The sequence below is a fragment of the Dermacentor albipictus genome, chromosome 4 (assembly GCF_038994185.2).
Source record: "Dermacentor albipictus isolate Rhodes 1998 colony chromosome 4, USDA_Dalb.pri_finalv2, whole genome shotgun sequence".
Classification (NCBI taxonomy): domain Eukaryota; kingdom Metazoa; phylum Arthropoda; class Arachnida; order Ixodida; family Ixodidae; genus Dermacentor; species Dermacentor albipictus.
In genome coordinates this window covers 33771384-33792029 of record NC_091824.1, presented here as the reverse complement: position 1 = coordinate 33792029, position 20646 = coordinate 33771384, and the positions used below count along the sequence as shown (strand labels likewise).

The 20646-nt window shown below is 45.6% G+C and overlaps 1 long non-coding RNA gene across 1 annotated transcript in view; it reads right to left on the bottom strand.

Annotated features, from left to right (window-relative positions):
- The window catches only part of LOC135900190 (uncharacterized), a 28461-nt gene extending 11424 nt beyond the window's left edge, over positions 1 to 17037 (bottom strand). Inside the window, exons 1-2 of the long non-coding RNA XR_010563818.2 lie at positions 16975 to 17037; positions 11011 to 11155 (exon numbers count right to left, since the gene is read on the bottom strand). This is a non-coding gene — a long non-coding RNA (uncharacterized lncRNA). The remainder of the gene's footprint in view (positions 1 to 11010; positions 11156 to 16974) is intronic.
- Positions 17038 to 20646: the final 3609 nt, after the last annotated feature.

Below are 20646 nucleotides of genomic sequence, written 5' to 3'. Positions count from 1 at the left end.
AGCGCGGAACAGGAGGGGCTGCGGCAGTTTCCGTGTGCACCTCAAATATGCTGACACTATCTGAGACAGCGGCCATAAAAACAGTATGACGTTTTGGAGGATACCAGACCCACGCTTGTAACAAAGTTCGCTTTAGCTACGTGCGTCCAGGCAAGCTCTGGCCACACCCATAGAGTTTCGTACAGTTGCTAGAAGGAACTGTGGCGCTACTGTCTACGGGTGCTTCAAGCAGGGTGGGTCAGCCAGCATGGGAATAATGGGAGTACATGGATAAAGGGCAGTACATGGTTCTAGTGGAAAACGGCTTTGTGTTGCTAATGTTATGAAATTACTGCACTTTAAATAGTTTATTATTCGTTACTTAAGTCGTACGATGGCAGGATTCGAAGGCAGGACGCCTAGCACAGAAGCCCGATATTGATATTATTATGCCACTGACGCATGGACTAGCAGAACCACCGCAATGAGCAGCGATTATGCGTGTTTGCAGAGTCCTATTACCATCTGCATTAATAAGAAAGTTTACATTGTTTTGAAATTTAGGGCAATAGAGAGATATAAAGCGTAATAAACGAAGCCAGAAGAACGTCTGAATCCGCAAGCATGAATATCAAACAAATCTATTTACTACTCATCATTCCCATGGTTGCCAGGGCCGGATTAAGAAAAATGGGGGCTCTGGGCTAATGCACATACAGTCCCCCTTTCCCTATACTGACCTCCCCCCTGTCGCGGGCTACGTTACTGGAAATATTCCATGTTTTATTTTAATTCCACCAAAGTAAAGAGAACGAAGTACTATCAACGGGATAGTTATTATTGATTATTATTATAAGGAAAAGCATAAAACTTGCTTGAAAGGCACGCTCTTTTAAACACCAAAACATGTGTTCACTTTGTAATTATTCTGCATTCTGTCTTCCGCAAAAGCTAGGCTTTAAGGGAAAATAAAGTGCACTCAAGACGAACAAGAACGTTGAAAAGAAAACACAGCTCAGATGTCGATCCTTCTGAAGCTAGGCTTTGTTTGCATCACTCAGTTTAGTCCCATGAGTAGACGCACGGTTGTATCCAAAACATTCTTTATCAAAATTCCAGCATCAGACTGCAGTAATCGTTATACACGGGCAATACACGTTATCAATATGCAATAGATATATACAATACTTAAGGCAATACAGACACCATAAAATGCACTAGAATACAGATGAAAAATTACCAACTGTAACTACAAAACATTGTATGAAAATATTTTCGTTAAAGGTAAGACAAACAAGGACGACACCAAATAAGCGTGGCACTATCAAAAACAACAAAAATACAGTTCTTTATAAGCACGCCAAATATCACAAGAACAACAAACAAGAGATGAACCACGAAGATTTGCATATCTTGAATTACACTGCTCAGCGTTTCATTGGCAACGTGGAGGCTGGGAGGCGACACAACGAACTTATTGGAACTATTCATGTATAGCGCAAACAGTCGTATTCTAAAATAGCATATTTCACGCTTTGGCTTTGGCGAAATCAGATATAGTCTGTCCGAAAAGAGAGATCGCAGACGAGGTCACTTTCAATGGACATGATAGCAAGCGAGTTCACCTTGTCGACAAGCAGGCTCGAACGAAGGCGATTTCGTATCAGCGACAACTTGGAAAACGATCGTTCGGTCTCACAGTTTGCCACGGGTATGCTTACATTCGCAAAGCAATAGAAAGGTTAGGAAACACATCAGTAAGCTTTCTTTCGTGCAGCGACTGCATCATTCAAAGGGGAGTCGTGTCCAGGCACACAAAGTTGTGCAGAAAGTTCGCAAACTGAATGATTTAGTGGAAAATGCTCGCTCCAAATCATTTTCGTAGGTGTTCACCAACTTCACAGCCTGCTGTGCCAGAAAGGCCTCGCTCCCAACTTCTGTCAGCAATTTTAAGAATCCGAACCTTTCGCAGAGTTCAGTGTAGGAAGTCTTTCGCAGTCGCAAAGCAGAGCCTAGGCCGTCAAGTACAACATTGTAGGTCTCTACGATGAACGTTTTTTCTACCTTGTAGCGCACTATTGCTTTTTCCGTCCGGGTGCTTACTCAAAACGATGCGTTTGTCCTCATCCTGACAACATTGATTGGTACTTTGCATGCGTACTCTCTCTTCGAAGGTAGCAAAGAGAGGTCGCAAAGAATTAATAAAGCCTTCTAGAGAACTCAACAGGTCTACAGCAGTTGAATTGTCTAGGCCTGGTTTCTGAAGTGCTACGCTCGTTTCGTCAAAGCGCTCCAAGATTTCGCTCCAGAAAATCGCCATGAATGTAGTCTCTAGTTTTGTCATTTTCTTGACGAGAGAGTGCGCTTCGTTTCTAGTGCCACCATTTTCTTCATTGTTCTTTGATATAGCTTCTAGGCAACACAAGACTGCATTAAAAATTTTCAGAATGGCCTTACATTATTCAGCGTGTCTTGACCACCTGCTCTCAGATAGACTTTTCAATACAAGCTACAGGCCAGTTCCGCCCATGCTGTCCAAAAGATACCTCCATCACTTAGGTGAGGCAGCAAAGAACGCATACAGTCTCTAAATTACAGTGAAAAATTTGACTGCCTCAAGGCAACTGTCAACGCTGCATGCGCCAACTAAGTTCAGCGAATGACCAGCACACGGGACGCAGACTGCCAATTCGTTCAGGTGTTTGATTTGAGCTTGCAGTCCTTTGTATTTTCCTGACGCATTACTCGCATTATCGTAAGCTTGGCTCCTACAATCATCAATTGAAATGACATCGGTCGTCAAGAGGGACATCACGGTATCGAAAAGATACAAGCTGGTATGCGATTCAATTGGAACAAATCCAAGAAAGCGTTCGTACACTTTCCCATATAAATAGTATTGTCAAACAACTGACAGCTGATCAACTTGAGTAACGTCTGGAGTCGAATCAACAATTAGAGAGAAGTATTTTGCACGTTTCACTTCGTCAACGAGACGTTCGTTGACAGCCTTTGCCATATGCTCGATAAATTCATCACAAATGGTTTTTGACAGATACGATGGGTGACCTTTTCCTTTGTTCCCGTAGCGTTTGATGTGCTCCTCTAGAAAGGGATCAAACTTGGCAATGGCCTCAAGCACTCCCATATATATGCCATTTCTCGGTGGACCAAAAATCTCCTCACTGCCCCTAAACGCTAGCTTAAACTAGAACGACTACCCGCTTCAACACCTCTGTGCACTAAGCAGTCTCAGTGACAAGATGCTTAACCAGCTCCTTGTCAATTGTGCTGCTCGAGTTAGAGTGGGCAAGCCATGCTGCCACGTAGTTCCGGTGCTCGACGCTATTTTCATGTGCGCAAAGCTTTTGTACTGCTCTTTTGCAATCAGAAAAGCCTTGCGTGGTGAAAGCACTGGGGTTGCTTGAAATCGAAAATAGTTTGCACATGAAACAGTAAGCGGAAACATTGGACTCTGGGTACATTAGCCAGTGTCGCTCATACGCATCTTCATTTACAGCCTTTCGCACGAACAGATGAGGTAACCTATAGCCTTGCTGAGTTTTGTATTGCCTTTCGGATTACGGAAAATTTTCTGCCCGATTTTGAAAATACAATGGCCCTTTCTCAAGGCATACACTCCGAAAGCTGTCAGGAGTAACGTCCGGCCACTTAGCAGCGTCACTTCGGAGAATCTGACAACGTACCTCTTGCTGCGGTGTATCTGCACTTCTCTGTTGCCGCAACGAGAAGCCGTCTCATTCGTCCTCTTGAGGCACACTTTCTGGGAGGGAACATGATTATTTGAAGCCGAACTAACAGGAAACAAGTGAGTCGTTCTTGGAGTGTTGCTTCCTGGCGCTCGTCAGTAGAAGGAGGCTCATCCGGGAGGTTTGGCACCTGTTGATCAGAAGTAGTAGAAATCGGCCGTGGTGGACCGGACACCGGCAGCTCTGTGGCAGGGGCCTGGCCGAGTAGCATAGACGTTGCTGACTCAGGAACAGGAGAGGGCTCGGTTAGCGTCGGTTGCTCAGAAATATGGACGACCGAGGTTGGCACCGTTTTCACAGGATCCAAGCAACCAGCATGAGTCAAACCTTGCTTCTTGCCAGGAAACCGTGAGGATCCATGGAGTAGGCAAGTCCTCCACAGAAGCACAGTCGGTACTATTGGGAGTTTGACACGGACTCTGGGTAGAGCGATCATACTGCTCCGCGGAAGCTGCATTCGCTAGGTACTTTGTCATCTTTGGTAACTTCTTTTCACGCTCTTTTCTTTCTAACTTCGCCTTTCGTTTAGACGCTCCACTTTGACGCTTCCGACCGAACATTTTCGCGTGAATGAATGCTAATTGTTCATCGGGCATTTCGCCAGCGCGACCCGACCACAGGTGTCCAACGGTGGCCGTCCCGATGAGTGGCGCACGCTGCCTCGATGGCTTGTGGCTGGCCGAGAGAGGTGCGTCCCCCGGGAGCTCCTCAGCGGGCGGGCTTATGTAAGCTTAACCGGCGGCTCGGCGCTGAATCGCAGCCCGCGATCAACTTCCTTTGATAGACGCGCGCCGCGTCTGTCTGCTACTAGCACCAAAGCAGGCGTTCACATACGCATCTTGTACAAATTCCCTCCTTTTCCGTGCAAACTCACTCCTTCTCTCGTTCCGGTCTCGTCTTCCTATTGGCTAGGAGCAATCGTCTATTCTGGGAGGTTCTCGATATTTCTTTCGCCCGTCGACGCCGAGCGCGAGAACGAAGGGGAGAGGGCGACTCCTAGTGCGGGCGAAGTTACACGCCCTCCGTCACCTTTGAGTCATCTTTTTCTACTTCTTTCTGGAAAGTTCTGCGGCCAGCGTGACCTACTTTTTCCGTCCGGCACGCGCGAGGGTGCGCAGCCACTAGGCCGGAATGGGCCATGGAGACAGGGCTTTGTGTCCAGTTCTCCAACTTCCCACTTCACTCTTCCACAACCTCAGCCCGAACAGTGAACATTCCATGCCCCACGGCACGTGGACAAAAGCACGTGTGACGTCTTCTTTCCTGTCCTGCCTAGACTCTGCCATCAGACTCATCATCGTCTACTATCGGACTCATCTTCCCCCACCCAAATTGCCATCACGGTAAAGAAAAGTTGAATAGAAGGCACTGTTGGGTACTGCAGCACATCCTTTCTATGAGAAGGACAGCGGCAGAACTATTTGAGAGGTGGAGGGTGGCGTGGTGGTGACGTGGGGCAAGAGAGATTTAAGTCCTCATCCCACATTACATGTTTTAGGTGCTTCCGCCTTGCCCCTCCTCTCCAGACAGCACTGGACAGACGGACTGACAGGAAACCATGAAAACTCTTCCAAGCAAACGCACCTCGCTTCGTAAGAAAGAGGGCCCCACCTGGGTGGCGAGGGATCCCTGTTTTTGCAGCTCGACAAGCTCTCCCCAAATGATCAGGGTAAACACATGCGGTTACATTAGGCGAGGGGCCCGTCTGCTCGTTCTAGTTTTCTCGCTTCAAACATGTCGCTCGAAGTTCCGTTTCCCATGGTTCCATATACTATTCAGGTTAGAACAAATGGGCCCCCTTCTCCTACTGTCCGAGGTGAGGCCCTGGGCTGCAGCCTCCTTAGCCCTCCTCCCCCCCCCCCCTTACTCCAGCGCTGATGGTGGCTCAACAATCAAAGCGCCATAATTCCCTCTAGTAATTGAGACGCTCAATGGTCATACCAGTGCGCGTTGGAGAAGAACGCGCTCATACACGTTTTCACACGGCGTTTCCCACTCATGCCAGAATTTGATGGCACAAAATTGCAGCATGGGCTCCCGAAAGTGTTTCCACCGCTAGCTAGGCTGTGTGTGCCTACATAAACCTTAACTGCGCGCCAGCAATACGTTGCCCGGCGCCTATTTTCATAGCGCTTTTTCCCGCCTGCGGCATACAGTGCGTATTTGTGCGCTATCCCAAAGTCCCTTCCTGCAGTACACGTTTTAGAATAGCGCAGTAACGGCGTGTGACGCACTTTTCAAGCGCGTCCTAATGCGTAAGCATGCTGCGGCTGCCTTCCTGGGAAATATGTTCTTCCTAGAGTCTGTCGCGCCTGACAAAAGGCACTCCGTAAGTAATAGGCACACATGGGGTCCTATGGAGGTACATGTGAGTATGCCTCATGACTACGTACGGCTGATATTTACGATTACGACTCTCTCTCTCCCTATACATATATATATATATATATATATATATATATATATATATATATATATATATATATATATATATATATATATATATATATATTGTTACGGAGGAAGACTCAGACGAAAAGCTATGTGAAAGTATATTTAGAATAAAATACGCTGCGCTTGGCCAAGAGGCAAGAGCCCGCGCTAGCTTCTAATCGTCGTCGTCGTCTTCTTACTGCTCGGCTCTTCGTCATTGGAAATACTAACCCGTAGCAATATATATATATATATATATATATATATATATATATATATATATATATATATATATATATATATATATATACCCCGCTTTCGCTATATATATAGTGAAAACATAAGCCAACAAGCAATGTTTTGTTACTTGGCTCTGACGAAAGAAAATTGGCCCCTCGGTGTTTCCTTTCTTCTTGCTCATTACATATTATGACTGCATACGAGCGACTCAAAATAATGCTTTAACACTGACAAGTCCCACTCAGGAGCATCTGCAGTAACTGTTTCTATGGTTCGTTGAACTGCATTTCGACTGGTTAAAATACTACAAAGACAAACATTGCTCTGTCCGACGTTTTGTTCAACTCTCTACGAGTCTTATTTTAATGGAAGTTTATTGTTCAGTTTATTATTTTCGCAGTTTAACAACAGAATGTTTACGCCGGAAGACTCAGAGAGAAGACTACAAGCATATATACATGATGTCGAACCAAAAAATTAACGATTTGTATTAGACTCGGGCTCCTTGCCCTTTCTTTCGGGCTCAGTTCCCCTTCGGAGAAGTAAAAAAAATTTAAAGCGGTTTGCGAACCACTTCGCAATGACGAGTCATTTAAAGAACGGGTTCTGCATATTCCATATTGTCTTTCCGCAAGGCAACATGTTCAATAGTTCTAGCCACTTCTCCGCATGGTGCATGTTCAAGCTACATCGGGAAGAGGCACGAATGGGCTCTACGGAACGTGGGAGAAAACAATCCTTATTTACACGAAAATATCGATTAATTAAGATCATTTCTATGCAGCTACAGCAGGGCATGAAGATAAAAGACACCATCTTATGCAGCTGCGTCGCTAAGGCATCCGACAAGCGATGCGGTGCGTTAACGCGTCTAACCCAGCACTCGATCTCCTTTTTTACTTTCGTTTTATTTTCACATCCATACTGAGTGCGACCAATAATGTAGAAAATGTTTTTTTCTAAGACGGATAAGTACACAGATTTGTTGTTTGTTAACACAGAAACTCACGCTCATAAGCGAATTATAGGTGACTGACTCCCTTCAAACAGACGACACTATGAACTCAGTGTGGGAGGGAGGGTAAATGAAGGAAGGGAGGAAAGGCATTCACTTCATATCCGGCGGTCGACGGTAGCCGAACGCGCGAATTCGCACGGGCAGATTAGCGCCTCTCTGGCACGCACGCCGTTCCTAGGGGTTACTCACTATTTAAGAAATATTCACTACTTTTTGCCCTAATGTTTTTTTCTGCATAAATGAGAAATTTCAGCTTAGCAATATAACAAGGAAAACGTTAAAAAGACCTTTCTATGAAATATATCTAAAAATAACAAAATAATAATAAATTGACTACAGTAAAGCAGATGCACAGGGTTGATAGATGACAATCTTGATATAATACGACGTAAACTAAGCTCGGGCATACAACAAAGCACCTTGTTTTCTATGCATCATAATCTCCACAAATCAACAAAAAAGTGAGCATAGCCTATAATTTGGAAGCTGCGCGATTATCCAGTGGATAGCTTGAAGTCATTCACAGAAGAATTTTTATCCCTAGAGTTTGTTTCGTTCTTTGGCTTTGATTCAACAACAAATATCAGAACCATCGGCACTCGTATACCCGAGGAACGTACGAAGGCCTCAGCAAATTGCACCAGAAGCGGAGTTGATGAATCCGCATCTCGGTGATGTCTTGGTTAAGGATGAACGAGATGCAAACAATGGAGAACCATAGGGTCCGCATAACCGTAGCAACTGTTTCACAGACCCCTAGCGCACAATGGAATTATTATCTGTTGGCCGAAGCAAAGCTCCTTCGTGCTTTTCCTCTATTCTGTTCCTCTCTCTCTCTCTGTTTCTCTCTCTCTCTCTCTCTGGGTGTGTGAGTGTGTGTGCAAAGGTTCCATGGTGTATGAGTTCATAAGTGGGATGCAAACTGCACAATCATTTGATATTGTCACATCTTCGCGCCCTATAACGTAAAAGTATTGCAATGTGTTTTCATTCCAATCTCCTGACGTCAAATTTACGTAACGGCTGACGCAAGCATCGGGCGGTCACCCGCAGGGTTGTCTGAACAGACAAATCAAACGCTCTCCTCCTTCATAGGAGGACACTTTTGTTTGTTTGAAAAACGAATAACATTGCCTACACTCGGCGGCTTGTCGTATCTAATTGGCTCACAAGATAGGAGGAGCACGCTCAACTGGAGAGGGATTCTATGCGGTGAGCTACTGCACTGAAAATCGATAACCGGATGAAGAAGGCGGTGCCAGCATATGCGATTGGTCCGCTTTCCCTTACCTAGCTTGCGGTGGCTCGTTGACAATTGCGGTGGCATGCAATGAAAGCTTAAGAATCACACTAAAGCGGATCCTCACCGAAGTCATAAACGTGCCTCCAGTGCTGGAAAACGTTATATCGCCACGGAAACAGTTTTATTACACGCAAATAAACCCATGCTCTCCAACAGGTGCGAGTAGCCATTGCCTGAGCGTTCGGCGGCAGCCATCTTTTATTCCTTTCGGAATGGGGCAGCCTGCGGCTATTCAGAAGAAAATTCAGTTTTGTTCGGCATATTAATACACCTTTAAGGCGTACACGCCACATTGACGCGGTGTGTTTTTGCGATTTCGTGACGTCGCGTGATAGGCAGGTGAAGTGGATGCAGCCCGAAAACTTTCGATCAATAGCTGAGGGCTAATGGCGAAGAGGCGTCGAATCAGAAATAACTATTTTTTCTTTTGCTCAGTCAAATCACGCATAATCCGTGTGTTCATGTCATATCAGATGGGGAGCTATCGCAGTTCTCGTGGCGTGGCGTGACAGACAGGTGAATTGGCGGTGTCCAAAAAAGTTTTTAACCAATCAAGGAGGTCTGATTGCAGAATTGGAATAGAAAATTTGGAATTGCTTTACGTTATAGCGCCCTCAGTTACCTTGAAGAATGGAACACTTTCGGAACTGTGAGTTAAGAATAGCTTCCTGAGAAACCTGTATGGGCTTCCTTTGTAGCCTCGTGCTATATTCCGGTGGACGACAATGTTCCCTTCCGCAAACATATTATTCGGTGAGCATGAGGCGCTTGTGCCAAGAAAAAACAAGCAACACTCAAAGCACAATATACAGCACTGAAAAACATTGCTCGTTCATGTAGTATGAATTGATGAATCGACTGGACGTCAGCTAGTTCTACAGTTGCCACGAGAACTTTCACAGTGATAGCTGGTACGTCCTCGCGTGCCACATTTTAGAACGTACGACACTATTACCGTCTCACGCCGAGGTAAATTAGCTGCTGTGCCGTCGTGCTGCTGAGCTCGGGGGCGCAAGCCGCCGTGGTCGTATTACAATAGGTGCAAATTGCGAAAACGTCTGGTACATTTAGGTTTAGGTGCACGATAAATAAAGAACCATAGGCGGTCGAAATTAATCTGGGATCCCTCATTAACGGTGCGGCTAGAAAGAGAGTTGGGTTTTGGCACGTACATCAGAATTTCATTTACATTTTAGCTATTTGCCCCTCGCGTAATTGGATTAAACAAGACTCTTTGACTATACGCATCGGCGAAGAAGATAGGGTATAACAATGCATTCATTATATGCCATTCTCCAAGTGACAACCTAACGTAAGTAATAGTCTGGTGAAAGACAGCCAGCGCCTAAGCGTAATATGGTGTGCGCGCTAGAATGTAAAGGTGGCCCCGCATGACAAGGCAAAAGAAGGAACAATATCGGTCCTTTAGAAAGGCTCTGGGACACGTTTCTAACTGATCATAGAGTGGCGTCACAAAGAAGGGACGTCGTACGTCTCAGCAGCCTCATGCAGCAAAGATTTTTTCGAATCCTTCAAATATAACTGGAGGTATCGCACGAATACGGCGGCTTTCTCGCTCTTTTCATCTCCGCTAGCACGCTGCAAACTGCACAGGGCAGAAGCCGAGGGGCCAAAGACCCGCCGAAGAGTTGAGTCTCTCGGCGGCGAAAGGCCTCGTCGGAGCACCCCGTGGTGGCCGCGGCAGGCTAAGCTGCGTAGCACACCGCTGCTATGTATTACTGTGTATGCTCTCGTGAATTCAGCCCTAATCGCTGTTGGCGAGTTCCTCTACTTGCGATGAGGCTGCACGACAACCTAGCCAAAGTGAGAACAAGCGATTGTTCGCTGTTTTCGATACGAGATTGTCAATTCCCTGTTGCTTGCTGTGCGATATCATTTGGCTCACATGTTCACAGGGCGCCCTTTCGCAGATGGGGCACGTTTTTTCTATGGTACTCAAAAACTGGTTCAGAGCCCCTTTAGATAACTTGGGTCTACTAAACCCTATAAAACTATGAAGTGCCCTTTCCCATGGTAAATGCATATTAAACACGTGTGGGCTGCTTGCACGAAACTTTATCCCTCTTTCGTTTCCTTTTTCTTTTATACCCCCCCCCCCCCGCCTGCCACTGCTGAGTCGCATATTATAGCGCATAAGGTTAATCCGATCATTTTGCCTGTCTACTAACAAGACCCTTTCTCTCTTACACCAATGGCCTGTTGTGAAATATGTCGTTACATCAGCGGCAGCAAGCAGCGCAACTTACGCCTCGTTTCCTCTGCGGAGATGCCGCGCAGGTGACAACGAGGCACAGGACCACGACGCTGAAAACGCTGGTCCACCTTTCCATCGCTGCTTGGCGAGCCATAAATGGACGGGTGTCGGAGCGCTTGGCTTTTGAACAGGTGGTCCTTTAACAAAAGTAGAACACGTTACCATGGTCACGCCGTCTTATCATCGTGTCTCTGCTTGTACATAATTTGAGAAATTACCGTGTTGAACAGGTTGTCCTGCATAACATGAGCCAAAGTCTTAAAAATGAAAGGCACACCGAACGCGAGTTCAACCGAATGCATAATGTTGGCACTGGCCCAGAGTTACTCAGGCTATTTTTTTTATTTAACCCTAACTAACGGATTATTTATGTTTAAGTAATCAACTTTTCAAGTACTCGCTGCATCCCCCCAGTGTGATACGCAAAGTTGTAGAGCACCTTGAGAAACCTCTCAATAACTTGTTTCCAACACGATATATCTCATGTGGTTCTTTTTTTCCGCGCTCCCAATAAAGCCCGTGAAATATGAAAAAATACCACGTGACGGTCCGTTTGCGCGCCGTTATTGTGCTGCTTTCAAGCGTGCGATGTATGAACGAGATCAGCAATTCACGGCCAGCACCATGCATTTGCACCATCATGCGATAAGAACCGCACGCCCAGATACTTACAACAGGCATAACGCCCTGTCGCGGGCCAGTCTCACCGCAGCCGACCTTGTTCATCAACCATACGCTTGAGAGCAGCACAATAGCAGTGTACAAGCACCCCGTCACGTGATATCTTTTTCATATTTCTTGGGCTTTCTTTGGAAAGCGGAAAAAAAGGACCACGTGAGATACATTGTGTTGGAAACAATTTATTAAGAGGTCTCTCTAAGTGCCCTGGAACTTTGCGTGTCACACTCGGGGTCTGCAGCCAATACGTAAAAAGTTGATTAATTAACCATAACTAATCCCTTAGTTAAGAGGAAAATAAAAGATAGCCTGAGTAACTCTAGGCCAGTGCCAGCCTTATGCATTTGGTTCAACTCACGTCCGGAGTGCGTTTCATTGAAAAAACTTTGACTCAAGTTAATGTAGGATAACCTGTATGTAAAAAATAAAAAAAGAAGAATTGCTTAATCTACAAAGAAACGGGAATTATCCGCGCGCGAAATTGAAACCTAGGTTATAAGGCCATACCGAAAGCCTGACAGCACTTCGCCTGTGGGAAAAAGATAAAAAAAACGTTATTGAAGTTCTGTTCCTCCTGTGGTCCATCAAGGAAAATAAACGAGAGGAGAGCGACCAAGAAAAGATTGGGGAACCAGGTCAATTAACACAACCTTCTTTTTTATGATAATTGATTATTCAGACGCAAATCTTTTTCACTGTTCTTACCGGGCCATTATGGCAGTGCTTATGCGTAATCACGCTTTCTCGCCGTGCTTACCTTAAGGTGAATAGCTCAAATGCGCGCGCTACAGAGCCTACTACTGATCCATCAAGTGTTAACATTTATTGCTTACATTTACATTAACAGTTATGGCGTTGATACGCAGAGACGACACATAAAAAGCTATAGCAAACATAGAAGCTCCAATTAGCCGTAAATGCTTCTTGAAAGATTTCGCAAACACATACATTAGCATTGACCGTAAAAATATCTGCTACATCGTTTCAAAGGCTAGCCCAGAATTACTCCAATATTGCGATAGAAGCGTGACAACTGTCCCTGGGAAATGTCAGTTCTTGCTTTGCATTTAGAGCAAAGAAATCAGTCCGAGAAAGTTATGTGACGGCTCAAGGGAGTGCTGACGGACATGTTTGTCTTGTTCGCGTTTATTTAATGGACAGCTGTCGGAACGCACTCATCCCGCTTTGGAGTATCCATTCCTTGAGAGTGCTGCGAACAATGAATTGCGTTACTTTTTATTGTAGAAAGGGAGAGTGTTCACGTCATCGAAATGTGGTAGTCACGTGGTGCCACGTAGCACGGGCACGTACACACGCAATACAACGGTGCTGTCAAAAGCCAAGTCCATTCAGCATTCTGCAGGTCATGTGGAGTGAGAGCGGGTTTCCCTGTGCTTCGAGCAAAAAAGTACAGTTTGGTGGCTTTCATAAACGCGACGATTTTATGGCATGGAAACACCACCCTGGGATTACTGAAACGCTCATGAATTTCCTTTGACGCCACGTTACTACCGTCTCCAGTTTCGGGGACGTGAACAAACACCTCCTTCACGTTCGAAGCCTCGCGGCACTTGGAGCCCATTGTCAACGTGGCGTATCAAATCGGATGGGAATGATTCTAAGAGGCGCTCCCTAACAATTTAATGCTTACGCAGCATGCAAATAATGAAATCGACCGCTATACCAAACACAGTGAAAAAGGTGGTGCGCAAAAATTGTGTGTCAGCACTTCTGTATGCCGGACGGAGGTAACGAGTGCACGATCGCACGACGTGACTTGCGCGCTTTATTTACTTATTGCCGAAAGATGCTTTGCGTATTTTGCCAAACACAAGTGTGGGTTTTTTTTTTCTGTTGCAACCACACTTCCTTTCCGGTGTGCATTCATTGACGTTACTAGCAGAAAGCCCAGGAATTACGACTGTTCGTTCTCACGTTTTACTCAAAGTGCACGTTTGCCACCTATAGATATTCCTATATAAGTTTACACTTTCAAATAATAAAATCTATTATAGAGGAAGTAACTGATTGCATTAATAACTTATGCTCTACTGACTATATACTAAACCCTCAGAAGCTTGAACAGCTCAAAATAATTGTACTTGCCCAGTTTCTAAACGCAAATACCCTACATAACACACTGCAACCAGCCGTACAATTGTTTCTCGTTAGTGGCCCTTTTAGAGCGTTATTTCTGTGACGTAACACTTCAATAAGTTAAGTCGGCAACATCGTCGTACCGTTTTTTTTGAACGAATTAAATTATATTCCATAGTTTTGCGCGACAAAACCACAACGTGCTTAAGAGGTACGCCGCAGTGAGGAACTCCGAATCAATTTTCTGTCACGTGGGGTACTTTCACGTGCGCCCAAATCTAATTAAACGAGCGTTCTTGAATTTAGCCTCCGTCGAAACGCAGCTGCCGCGGCATACATGTGACCCCGCAACCATAAGCATACAGACCGTTTTTTTGTAGGCGCCGCCATATTGTGAACGCAGTGGCGCCGCCTATGAGCAGCGCCATACTGGCTTGGGTGAAAGCGGTCTTTTCCATGGCAGGTATGCGCTCGGCGGTAGGCTCTGGCGTTTGTTTTCGCGGTCGTGCGTTCTGTTTAGTATGACGTGCGTCTTCTACGTGGTAAACGGTTCTGTGAGACATGCTGAAGTAGTTTAATGCGTCATGGCCGGAATTTCTGCTTGTGTTGAGGTGGACGGAACACGCAGCGCGATGTGTGAGCGCATATTTGAGCCTATATACAATCAGCCTCGGAGATCAATTGTGTGTTTCTGAGTGTTCCAATAACTAATGTGACTTTATTGCAGTATTATCCTCTATTTCTAAGCTGCGGTTTAGGGTCCATGAAACATACGCGACGATCGTAACAACGTGGGTAGCGTTCTGCTACGATAGGAGCTGTGCTGTTTGACAAGCGTTCAAACTGTTCGCTGCAGGTTACATTACGTGACTACTTGGTTGGATGGATGAGGTTTACACCCATGAATAAAATAGTTTTGGGTAGTAATAGCAGTATACCTTACAGTCTGAATTAAGCTTGTCCAGCAAAGCGACCGTTTACGAACTGCGCGAGCGTCCTAAGCAGTAGTAGGTACTGGATTACAGATATCTTTGTTCTATATAGCGCATGGTCCAAACATACGGCATCAACGGTTACATATTTATAAACGTTGTGCGGCGTTAGCCCGTTTTCTCTTGCTTTTTAGAGAAAGAGGATGATGACCAATTTTTTTTCGGTTGTGTTCGTTCAGTTCTCTACGACGCACTCACACGTATTACGAACATTTTGCGCTCAAAAATAGCCATCGCATTCCTTTTATGCGAACCCTCTTATATATGGCTGTATACAGGCCAAAAAGGCAATGCCCTATCACACAGCTTATATATGTATCGTGCTGGCTCACCAACCGCAGTGATCGCTGTGTTGAACAGCGCCATGGGCCCCATGCAGCAAGGCTAGCGTAAACATATGGTAATTTCAAGCATAATAGACTTGAAAAGCGTGAGAATGATGCCGGTGTATCACAAGTATTGGATAGAGCCTACCGCTTAGATGTTTCGTGGCTGCCTTAAGTTGGCCGTGCACGAGCATGCGCTCTTATGTTTTATGTTTTACTCCCTACGCCAATCGATCAGACAGTGAGCTGATTTACCATTTAATGCTGGTAATACAGAGACGCTGGTTTTGATTGTTGAATTAAAATCTATATAAGCAAAAAGTAAGCAACACATGCACGCACCGCGACTGATAATGCTCGTACACCGCGGCTGATTATGCGCGTGACATTTTGCGCCCTCAAGACATATTTCTGCCTACAGTAGTTACCGATGCACTGAAATCCTTCCGCAGCACGCGACAGCAATACTTTCAAGCAGCGCCGCGCCGGATCGCCCAAGCCAGAGAGGAGGAAAGGCCCTCCGCGCGCCCTATCCTCCTCGCCCGATGAAACGGTCTATAGCCGCAACGTTATAAGCCACTAAGTCACTGCGGTGGGTTGCTACTTTCCTGAACACATCACTGCAGTGAATTCGTTCTTTAAATATACAGTTCCCTAGACTTATGTGTTTGCGCGAAACATGTAATTGTTCGCTGTCTCAAGCGGCACCCTGGACATAATGGCTATAAATTTCGGTACGTTGCTCCCACTGCAGACATGTTGCAATGTTCCTTTAACCCTCTCTGTGGCTCGAACCCCGTCACGGCGGCTGCGTTGCGGGGGCGATGGAATGCAAGAACTCTCGTCTACCATGCATCGCAGACGCGTTGAAAGAACCCCAGATGGACAAAACTGATACAGAACCCGTCCACTACCGCGTGCCTAATAATCATATTGGTTTGGCACGTAGAACCAAGGAGTTTAATTTCCTAACTTCAATTTGCGACAGGAGCAACTGGTCATCACATGGCCGTTCAAGACGAGCAAAATTATGTGTTTTGTAGGATCGGCCCTGATGCTGCAATCCCACGAAATTCGGTGATCGTGCTATGGAAAAGCGTGAAGTTAACGAGCACCTACTGCCCGCAACCAAAATGATCACAGGTGGTGCTTGTCTATGCGACGACCTTGAGAACTTCCTTAATTTAAATAACGGTGTTGTTGCTTGCTGCACATTACTGGTAATAAAATAGCATGTGCAAGAACGAGCTACTCTGTTCGTAACTTCGCCTTTTCTTTCTCTCTCTCTCTCTTTTCAGAGACAGTAGAGTTGCGCGTAATCTTTTGGTGAACTGCTCAAACCGGTAGAGGAAGTTCAAACAAACACACAGTGACTTCTGCTCGACATCGGGGCCTAATTTCAGAATTAATACAGACTGAGACTCCTATTTCAAACTCACTGATGCAAAGTTATAATTATAATGAGGTTAATACGAACACTAGCTTCTTATGCAGCACGGATGGTGTGAACGTGCACAATTTTCTATCTCCTAACCATTCACGGAAGCTCTCGATTGGTCTGCACATCAGTGCATCCCTTCTAGTAAGTTTTGCTATCGACCCATTGAGAGTTGTCTACTGAAGGATCACCATGCAGCAACGAAGCACGTCTGCGCAGTGCCTAACGTTATTGCATGCTTCAAATGTGGCTGCACGCTACAAACGGGGGTTTCTCCTATCCGCAGTCTCCGACGTCGCGTTCACCTTGCAACATATTCTAATGCTGTTATTGCAACGCGTTTCGCCAGGCTTAATGTTCGCATGAAGACCAAGAAACGCTGCTATGACTGGTTTTCTCTATGCTTTACAGAACACTGCGCTTACCGCGTCCAACAGCCTCAGTAGCCTCGCTGCTTCGTCAACCTCTTCTTTGCATACAAAGATGCCAACCATATTTACGAAATTAGACAGCTGCGAAGCCCTACTATTCTGCATCCCTATCAAGCCAGTTTAGATAGACGAACGCATGACGTTTACCTGGAAGCATTTTGTTCATTTACTTGAAAAACGTATGAACGAAATGTGCGTTTTAAAGAAGCGCCGTATTCTGGTCAATTCAATAAAAAAGTTCGGGCTCACGAGAAGTACGCAGCAGTGGCTTGACTTCAGTTTTATGCCTGTCGATGTATATCGACCTATTTTCAGTTGTTATAAAGTAATGATCACGTTATTTACTGGTTGTAGTGTATGCAATAGCTGAAGGCATCCTGGTATGACAGTGTACTAAACTGTACTTGCGTTGTGCAAAGAGCGCGCTAAAACATGCCAGGGCGCTTCACGTGTCCTTCTCGGTGCCTATATTTAAGCCCACCCACTCATGACCAAAATTTGACATCTCCCGCACTAAAGCTCACTATCCATCTATGTAGCCGCTCACGCTGGCCCGTGCCCTAAGTTGTCTGCCAGCTTGGGCTACTAGGCAAGTGCTCGTGGTGGTGATACCGGTCTTGTCGGTGCTACGTCATCATTCAGACTTTGTCATGCGGCTCCCAGAGTGCCATCGCCGTCTCGCCTTGTGACAAATATTCCTCATGATTTAGTCGTGCCGCCGTGTGAGATCACCATGGTCGTTCAACCGCCGTCACTCCAGCTTCGTCATTCGACTCTTGTCATGCCATCGTCGTCATGCGATCGTTTTGCGATCGTCATCTGTTAGGATAGGTCCTCTCATCATCGTCGTGCCGCGGACTGAGTTGCTCGTGTTGTCTAATGGCATGGGTCGCTAAGTACACTCTTAAGCCAAAATTGCACCCTTTTTCCACACAATAATAATCGTCACCTGTGTTGTCCGCATTTCTGTCTTTATTGCGGTGAGCCCGTTATCTCCAAGTCACGAATGGCAGGTCCGTTATCAGCATGACAGAGCATTCTCGATAGGCAAGTAGAGAGTGCAGTGTTTTCAAGGAAGGAAGCGCAAGCAAGAAAGATGACGATTATTGTTGCGTGGCAAATATACACCCGAACGGGTGTACATTTGCTTAAGAGTGTAGGTGCTCTTCACCGTGATGCCCGTCGTGGTCGTTTCATCCCTTCATTTCAGGTGTGGCACCTTACTCTTCTCATGCCATCATTGTCCCACCTTCGACGCATTACTCCATGGGCCTTAGTTATCTAATATATTGGGCCCTATGCTTGTCGGGATGTGGCTGTGGTCATTCTGTCATCTTTATTGCAGGGTCGTTATATGACTCTCTTTATGCCATTGTCGTCTCGCCTTCGGAGCCAATGACCAGCCGAAATTCACTAATAGTTTTGGCCACTAGGTATGTGCTTGCGGCCGTGATGACCAAAGTTCATTACATCGTCTTCACTCGAACTTTGTCATTGGGCTCTCGACATGCCGTCATCGTCACGCAGTAGCTGCAACAGGGTCCTCATACCACAGTTGTCACGCAATCATCATCACAGCGTCATCGTCTTCAAACATTCGCTATCACGTGTCCATTCTCATGCAATTGTCTTCATGCCATTGTGGTTTTGTCATCATCTGTTATGGTTAAGTGACGCTGCCGAACCTATCATCATCAGCAGCTGCTGTGTGGAACGCTGAGGAGTGCTTGTATGTGCAGACGCTCCGATTGTTTTCGCGATGTATTTCTTTTCATTTCATGAAACCTCGTTTATTCCAACATCGTTTACACATCAGAAGTGGGATGAGGTTCCATTCCCACGATGATTAAGAAGGCCATCGAACATTTGTAAGTGACTGTTACGCGCTGCTGCGGAGAACGCCTAGCTATAGTTAGCCGCGATGCTAGGCCTGACCCGTGACCCGTCAATCGAGTCCAAGAGTGTCTTCAAGATGCTGGTGAAAGTGTTTTGTCAGAACCAACAGCTCCTCGAGAAACTTGCGACGCAGGCGCACATGAGAGTGACTTCGGACGCGTCAGGAACCGTGTCAGCTATCTCAGAGCTCGAGGGTGACTTTGCTGCGAAAGAATAGATTTTAGAGTTCAACCAAAAGGTAAGCTTGGCAGGAGGGACCGCCGAAGAGAAGCTCACGGGATGAAGTTGAAACCACCAGGTTCTGCACGCTACTAGCAGCAGTCCACGGGAGGAAGTTATGCTTCGTGGCCGTCCTGGGAAGCCGCCTTCCGAGATGCGTACATTCGTCCCCCGTCGAAGACACAGCAATGGACACTCATGAAACAGCGCGTCAAACGCAAATGGGAGCATTGCGGGAGCTACGTTCGTGAGAGAGAAGAAATTTGTACTCGTCTTGGCCTCACTATGGAGTAAATAGAAGAAGAAATCGTGATAGGACAGGTGTCGAGAGAATTAAATTACGCCAGGAGGAACCGTGCCCACAAGTCAATTAATGACCTGCTGCGCGGCAATAAAAGCCACGAATGCTTCGAGGACAAAAAACCGCGAAGCAAAGTTAATTTTCATTTCATTTCATTTCATTTATTATACCCCTCAGGGCCAAGGGCATTACAGAGGGGGAGTGGTAAATACAAAAAATGACAAAGACAGTTGGTTACATGAGCGTTTAAATGGCACCTGTATATACAATATTAGCTAAGGCTTCACGGAACTGTTCATAATTAATAAGGCCTACAACTTCGACGGGAAGATGGTTCCAGTCACGCGAGGTTCGCGGCAGGAATGATTGTGAAAAACTTTTAGTATTGCATGACAAAATACCCACTTTGTACTGATGATCAATGCGACGGGATACATAAATTGGATGGGGGATGAGGTGATCTCGTAGAGTATGGTGATGGTACAACTTGTGGAAGAGGGCAATACGAGACACTTTTCTGCGAGATGCCAGCGATGGGAGGCAAAGATTAGATTTCATGTTAGTTATACTCGCTGTGCGGTTGTAGTTAGCAAGAATAAAACGTACAGAGTTATTTTGAACCATCTCGAGGTCAGTGATTAGGTTTTCATGAGCAGGGTCCCATACCGGAGTCGCGTATTCGAGTTTGGGTCGTATTAATGTTTTATATAACAAAAGTTTCAAATTAGTAGGTACGTTGAAAAAGTTGCGATGTAGGTAGCCAAGCATGCGATTAGCGTTTTTGATTATGTTTTCAGTATGAAGAGACCAGTTTAGGTTAGAAGTGATGTAAACACCAAGATATTTATATGAAGAAACTGATTCCAACGACATGTTGTTAATGTAGTATGATGGTATTGTAGATGTTTTCCGAGAAACACGCATGACTTTGCATTTGTTAATATTGAGCTCCATTAACCATTCATTGCACCAGTTTCCTATCGTGGTAAGGTCTCACTGAAGTAATTCAATATCGTTAGCATTGGTAATTTCTCTGAAGATCACGCAATCATCAGCGAATAGATGGATATGGGAGTTGATAAGCGAGGGAAGATCATTAATGTAAATTAGGAACAGTAGGGGTCCAAGGACCGAACCCTGTGGAACACCTGAACGGACCTCTGTAAAATCGGAGTTAATGTCGTTAGCACAAACAAATTGCGAGCGGTTGAGCAGAAAACATTCAATCCATTTCAAAAGGTTACCGTCTA